Source organism: Pongo pygmaeus, chromosome 18 (assembly GCF_028885625.2).
Source record: "Pongo pygmaeus isolate AG05252 chromosome 18, NHGRI_mPonPyg2-v2.0_pri, whole genome shotgun sequence".
Taxonomy (NCBI): Eukaryota; Metazoa; Chordata; class Mammalia; order Primates; family Hominidae; genus Pongo; species Pongo pygmaeus.
In genome coordinates, this window is record NC_072391.2 from 67,467,501 (window position 1) to 67,475,186 (window position 7,686).

The following is a 7,686-nucleotide window of genomic DNA, read 5'->3' on the forward strand; positions in this document are numbered from 1 at the left end:
TCCTCTGAAAGCCAAAGTGACATTCATTTTGATATGTGGTACTTTCACTGTTATTCATTTCTTTAAAAAAAAAGCCCTTTTTATTATAGAAAATTTTAAATGTACACAAAAGTAGACATACACAATCAGAAATTGTGAATCTCTTGAAATGACATAATAGAAAAGTGCACAACACTAGAATAATGAAGCCCTAGTTTTATTCTACCAGTTTCAACAAATATGGTCAATTTTGTTTATCCCTAGCTTTCTGGATTATTTTAAAGCAAAGCCAGACATTTTATCTGTAGGAACTTCTTTTTGAATTCTAAGATTCGGACTTTTAAGTAAACATTATCTCCAAAGGAAAAGTGACAAAATTTCTTATATCATTTAATAGCCAGTCAGTGTTTACATTTCCCACTTACCTCATGAATGTCTTTTTAATCGTTGGTTTGTTTGAATTAGTACTCAAATAAGGCCTGTATGTAGCATTTAGCTGACACATCTCTTTCCACCTGTAGCAGTCCTTCTTTCTCCTTCTCATTCTGTTTTTACTTTTTTGTGTGAAAAAATAAGGCATTTTTACTGTAAAATTTCCCAATTCTGGACCTGCCTAATTGTATCCTCATGGTGTTGTTTAACATGTTCGTCTATCCCTGTGTCTCCTGTAAACTGGTGGTTACAACTAAAGACTTGATCAGACTCAGATTTGAGTTGAAGATTTTTGGTAAGAATCTCTCATAGGTGGTGCTGTGCAGTGCAGTTTGTCTTACATCATATCAAGAGACCCACAATGCCTGTTTCTCTTCTTATGATATTAACATTGATCAATAGGGGCAGATGTTTTGAGCTTGATTCATTCATTATAAGGTTCCTCATCAGCCTTACCTGATGGTTTTATCAGTCATCCTTGATCATTGCCCTGATAGTTTATTTCATTGAGGGTTGCAAAATGGTGAGTTCCAATTCTATTATTTCTTTATAGCAACTAAATGTTTACCCTAAAATAAATTTCACAGAGAAGGGCAGGATAAATTTTTGAATATTTTATTTACCATTTTCAGTATAATAAATTGGTGCTCTAGAAACCTCTAGAACGGACCGCTTTTAAAGTACTATTACAAATACATAGATTTTAATGTGTTTGATGCGTTTCAGTCCATTGTAGTCAGTACTTTTTTGACGTTCATGTTGTCCCATCTTTGACCAGTGGGGGCTTTAGGTTCTTTCCACATGACCTTTGTGGTCTTTGATAGCTTTCTTGCTTTCTGGTACAAGAAAATGTCCCAGGCTTATCTTGTAAGTTCCTGCCCCAGATCCAGATCTGTTGTTTCCCCAAGACGTTCTGGTTCTTATTAGTGGGAGACATCATTAATTTCTAAATAGTCTGTAATTTCATTCTTAGATGTTGAGTTACTTGGAAGGATGTTTTCAGATTTCTTTTCTTTTCTTTCTTTCTTTTTTTTTTTTGAGACGGAGTCTGGCTCTGTCACCCAGGCTGGAGTGCAATGATGCGATCTCAGCTCACTGCAACCTCCACTTCCTGGGTTCAAGCGATTCTCCTGTCTCAGCATCGCAAGTAGCTGGGATCATAGGTGCAGACCACCATGCCTGGCTAATTTTTTGTATTTTTAGTGGAGGTGGGGTTTCACCATGTTGGCCAGGCAGGCCTCAAACTCCTGGCCTCAAGTGATCCACCCACTTTGGCCTCTCAAAGTGCTGGGATTACAGGAGTAAGCCACTGCACCCGGCCTGTATTAAGATTTCTAAGTGGTTAGTTTTTTTGATTTGTATTTGTTGTTAATTTCTTCATTTGATTGCCCTGTGATCAAAGAATGTGGCTGCATGATTTTCATTATAAATTGTCATTAGAGTAATTAAAAGGGTTTTAATAAAAGGTTGAAAATAATTCCATAGAGTTATTGAATTAATTCTTTATTATTATTCATAAACAGTACTCATTTTTGTTTACTTATTCTGTAGAATTTTAAGAGAGCTGTGTTAAAAACAATTGCTCTTCTAGTGGTTTTCAATTCCTTTATTATTTATTTATTTATTTTATGAGATGGAATTTTGCTCTTGTTTCCCAGGCTGGAGTTGCAATGGCGTGATCTGGGCTCACCACAACCTCCGCCTCCTGGGTTCAAGCGATTCTCCTGCCCCAGCCTCCTGAGTAGCTGGGATTACAGGCATGCGCCACCATGCCTGGCTAATTTTGTATTTTTAGTAGAGACAGGGTTTCTCCAAGTTGGTCAATCTGGCCTCAAACTCCCGACCTCAGGTGATCCACCCGCCTCGGCCTCCCAAAGTGCTGGGATTACAGGCGTGAGCCACTGTGCCCAATTCCTTTATTTCTAAAAATATATTTTGGTTTGTTTATTTTGAAGGAATGTTATTTGGGTTTATAACATTAGGGTCCAAGTAGAAAATCTAATTATTCTCATCTGTAAGTTGGATAATTTGAAACAATATAAAATTAAATTTTCTTCTCTTTATTAAGGATTAGATTGCACAGAGCACAAACTTAGATTTTTGCTCTTGTAAAAAAGGGTTTGGATTTTGTTGGTAGCTCTAGGAGGAATTGGAGGTGTCATTTTTATGGGAGTTGGATTGCTAGTTCATGTATGCAATAATTAATGGTATAGTGAAATGCAAATAGTTGGCTGAATAAATAAAGGAGAAATTACTGGAGAGTGGCCAGTATAGTTATTATCGGTTGTATACATTTTCTTTGAATGCTACTCCTTGGTAACCTGGTAGTCTCAAGAAAATAAAGAGATTTTCAGAACCTGAGTGCAATAAGGATGCTTGTGGGCTGTGCCTTTTTCTTTCCTGGAATGCTGTGACATTACAAGAGTGTCTGCATTCAGAAGGCCCGGTGCATTATCTGAACATCCATGGTAAGGACAGCCTCACTCGTGCCAACAAGAGATGTGAGACAGGCAGTGTTCATGTGACATTTCAACACATGGTTGTGGTCTAGCAAAGACAGCCTGCCACCTATGAGGTTTCCTTTCATTTCAACTGTTTAAAAATACAATTTCACACATTCTTTCATTTTATTAATGAAATGCTATGCTTCAAACTCAGGGGCCTGCCTGCCAGGTGGAGCTATAATTATGCCTGGGCAGTCTGCAGCTGTGCTTAGTTATAAAGCTTTAACTAAAGCAAATAGAATTGGAGTTGCTTTTATGTATCTCATAATATTTCCCCAAGTTAGTACATTTATATGACAGTAAAATAGTTTCTAAAAAGATTACTGGCATTAAATTATTATTATTATTTTTAACCAAGACATTGGAAACTTGGTGCTAAGAAAAGACCTATTTTGGGGTTATCGTTTCACAAAACGAACCCCCAAATTATCCTTTTATTTTCTTGGAAACCATGTACTTCCACCTCTTTCTTGACTCCTGTCTTTTTTCCCACCCACTACCCCAATTATTGGCAAATCCTCTGGTTCTGATTTTGAAATAGATCCAAGAGGCAGCTACTCCTCACCTCCTGACTACAACAGCCAAGTCCAGGCTGCAGCATCTCTTGCCTGGACTCTGCTGCAATAGGCTTCTATCAAGGTTCCTGCTCCTGCTTCCCTTCCCCGATGTGTTCTACAGCCAGCCACACCCATCTCTTAGAAAGGTAAATCCGGCTGTGCCTCTCCTCTGCTCAAAGCCTACTTTGCTGTCTCCTTTCACTTAAAATAAAATCTAGTGTTGTTATCATGGTCCGTCAGGCTGGAATCTGTCTAGATACCTCTAGATCTCTGTTCTCATCTCTCCACTCTTCCCTTGGCTACTTCTACCCCAGCTGCACCTGCCTCCCTGCTAGTCTTTGGGCACAGTGAGCATGATCCCACCTCAGGGTTTTTGCACAGGCCATTCCCACCACCTGGAAAATCTTCCTGCACATACATGTGTGGTTTGCTCCTGACTTCATTCAGATGTCCACACATATGTCACCTTATCAGAGAGGCCTTTCCTAAAATGGCCTAGTTACTGTCTGTCTCCTTATTTGGATTCAGTTATTCTTAGCTCTTATTAGTATGATAGCATATCTCTAGTCATGAAGATAAGTGTTCTAAGAGAGCGGCTGGGCACGGTGGCTCACGCTTGTAATCCCAGCATTTTGGGAGATGGAGAAGGATGGATCACCTGAGGTCAGGAGTCAGAGACCAGGCTGGCCAACATCCTGAAACCCCATCTCTATTAAAAATACAAAAATTAGCCTGGTGTGGTGGTGCATGCCTGAAATCCCAGCTACTCGGGAGGCTGAGGCAGGAGAATTGCTTGAACCCAGGAGGCGGAGGTTGCAGTGAGCCGAGATTTTGCCACTGCACTCCAGCCTGGCTGACAGAGCAAGACTCTGTCTGAAAAAAAAAAAAGAAAAAAAAAAGAGTTATAAGAGAGCATAGATTGGCTGGGCACGGTGGCTCACACCTGTAATCCCAACACTTTGGGAGGCTGAGGCGGGTGGTTCACCTGAGGTCAGGAGTTCGAGACAAGGCTGGCCAACACGATGAAACCCTATCTCTGTTAAAAATACAAAAATTAGCCAAAAGAACAAAGCTGGAGGCATCACACTACCTGACTTCAAACTATACTACAAGGCTACAGTAACCAAAACAGCATGGTACTTGTACCAAAACAGAGATATAGATCAATGGAACAGAACAGAGCCCTCAGAAATAATGCTGCATATCTACAACTATCTGATCTTTGACAAACCTGAGAAAAACAAGCAATGTGGAAAGGATTCCCTATTTAATAAATGGTGCTGGGAAAACTGGCTAGCCATATGTAGAAAGCTGAAACTGGATCCCTTCCTTACACCTTATACAAAAATCAATTCAAGATGAATTAAAGACTTAAACGTTAGACCTAAAACCATAAAAACCCTAGAAGAAAACCTAGGCATTACTATTCAGGACATAGGCATGGGCAAGGACTTCATGTGTAAAACACCAAAAGCAATGGCAACAAAAGCCAAAATTGACAAATGGGATCTAATTAAACTCAAGAGCTTCTGCACAGCAAAAGAAACTACCATCAGAGTGAACAGGCAACCTACAAAATGGGAGAAAATTTTCGCAACCTACCCATCTGACAAAGGGCTAATATCCAGAATCTACAATGAACACCAACAAATTTACAAGAAAAAAACAAACAACCCCATCAAAAAGTGGGCGAAGGACATGAACAGACACTTCTCAAAAGAAGACATTTATGCAGCCAAAAAACACATGAAAAAATGCTCACCATCACTGGCCATCAGAGAAATGCAAATCAAAACCACAATGAGATACCATCTCACACCAGTTAGAATGGCAATCATTAAAAAGTCGGGAAACAACAGGTGCTGGAGAGGATGTGGAGAAATAGGAACACTTTTACACTGTTGGTGGGACTGTAAACTAGTTCAACCCTTGTGGAAGTCAGTGTGGCGATTCCTCAGGGATCTAGAACTAGAAATTCCATTTGACCCAGCCAGCCTATTACTGGGTATATACCCAAAGGACTATAAATTGTGCTGCTATAAAGACACATGCACACGTATGTTTATTGCGGCATTATTCACAATAGCAAAGACTTGGAACCAACCCAAATGTCCAACAATGATAGACTGGATTAAGAAAATGTGGCACATATACACCATGGAATACTATGCAGCCATAAAAAATGATGAGTTCATGTCCTTTGTAGGGACATGAATGAAATTGGAAATCATCATTCTCAGTAAACTATCGCAAGAACAAAAAACCAAACACCGCATGTTCTCACTCATAGGTGGGAATTGAACAATGAGAACACATGGACACAGGAAGGGGATCATCACACTCTGGGGACTGTTGTGGTGTGGGGGGAGGGGGGAGGGATAGCATTGGGAGATATACCTAATGCTAGATGACGAGTTAGTGGGTGCAGTGCACCAGCATGGCACATGTATACATATGTAACTAACCTGCACATTACGCACATGTACCCTAAAACCTAAAGTATAATAAAAAAAAAAATTAGCCTGGCATGGTGGTGCATGCCTGTCACCCCAGCTACTCGGGAAGCTGAGGCAGGAGAATCGCTTGAACCCGGGAGGCAGAGGTTGCAGTGAGCACAGATAACACCATTGCACTCCAGCCTGGGTGACAGAGCTAGCCTCTGTCTCAAAACAAAACAAAACAAAAACAATAGATTGTGTTTTGTTCATGTTGCATTTCCATGTTGAGGAGAGTGCCAGCTACATCATAGATGTTCAGTCAATGTTTGTGGAATGCGTACATGAAGGTCAGTGTCTGTTGAGTCTCCTGCACTTGGACTTGGTGCCCTAGTTCTGAGAAAGTCACAACCCACATTCATGCTCCTGAAAAGCCAGCTAGAGCCAGCCAGAGCCACTTCTGTGTGGGATTATCATCTTACAGTGTGCAGAATGGCCTGTTGAATAATAATTTCTCACATTTGCTCCAGGTCCTAGGATTTATAAGCCCTTTCCCACATGCTGTGGATTGAATGTATCCCCTCTAAACTCATACATTGAGGCTCTACTCCCCATTGTGGTGGTGTTTGGAGGTGAGCCTTTGGCAGGTAATTGGATTTGGATGAGTCATGAGGGTGGAGTCCTCGTGATGGGATTGGTACTCATAGAAAAGAATGAAGAGACCAGAGCTCTCTGCCATGTGAGGGCACGGCAAGAAGACGGCTGTCTGCAAATCAGGAAGAGGGTCTTCACCAAGAACCAGACCAGGCTGGCTGTCTGATCTTAGACTTCCTAGCCTCCAGAACTGTAAGAAATAAATGTTGTTTAAGCCCCTCAGCCTATGGTATTCTGTTACAGTAGCTCAAGTCGACTAAGATGTCACATATGATTGCGCTGAATTCTCACAATTGTTTTTCTCATTTTATTTTAATTAATTAGTTAATTAATTAATTTTTTTTACAGAGTCTCGCTCTTGTTGCCCAGTCTGGAGTGCAATGGCACGATCTCATCTCACTGAAACCTCCACCCTCTGGGTTCAAGCGATTCTTCTGCCTCAGCATCCCAAGTAGCTGGGATTAAGGCGCCTGCCACCATGCCCAGCTATTTTTTAGTAGAGACGGGGTTTCGCTATATTGGCCAGGCTAGTCTCGAACTCCTGACCTCAGGTGATCCGCCTGCATCGGCCTCCCAAAGTGCTGGGATTACAGGCATGAGCCACTGTGCCCAGCCTATTTTATTTTTTTTGAGACAGAATCTTGCTCTGTTGCCCAAGCTGGAGTGCAGTGGCACAATCTCGGCTCACTGCAACCTCCGCCTCCTGGGTTCAAGTGATTCTCCTGCCTCAGCATCCCGAATAGCTGGGATTACAGGCACCCGCCACCACACCCAGCTAATTTTTGTATTTTTAGTAGAGACGGGGTTTCACCATGTTGGCCAGGCTGATCTCAAACTCCTGGCCTCAAGTGGTCTGCCCACCTTGGCCTCCCAAAGTGCTGGAATTACAAGCATGAGCCACTGGGCCCTGCTGGTGTACTGGATTTTGAAGAAAGGCATCACCTCTGACTAGTACCCTTCTCATTGGGCATACCAGTAGGTCCAAGGGAATATTTTTCCTCTTAATTGTGGCAATATTGATAACACTTTAGAAAGCAAGAATAAAAACTAAATTGTGGAATGCAGCTGAATTCTCCATATTTTATATAGGTAGCTAATATTTGTACTTTGCAACAGGATTCAAAG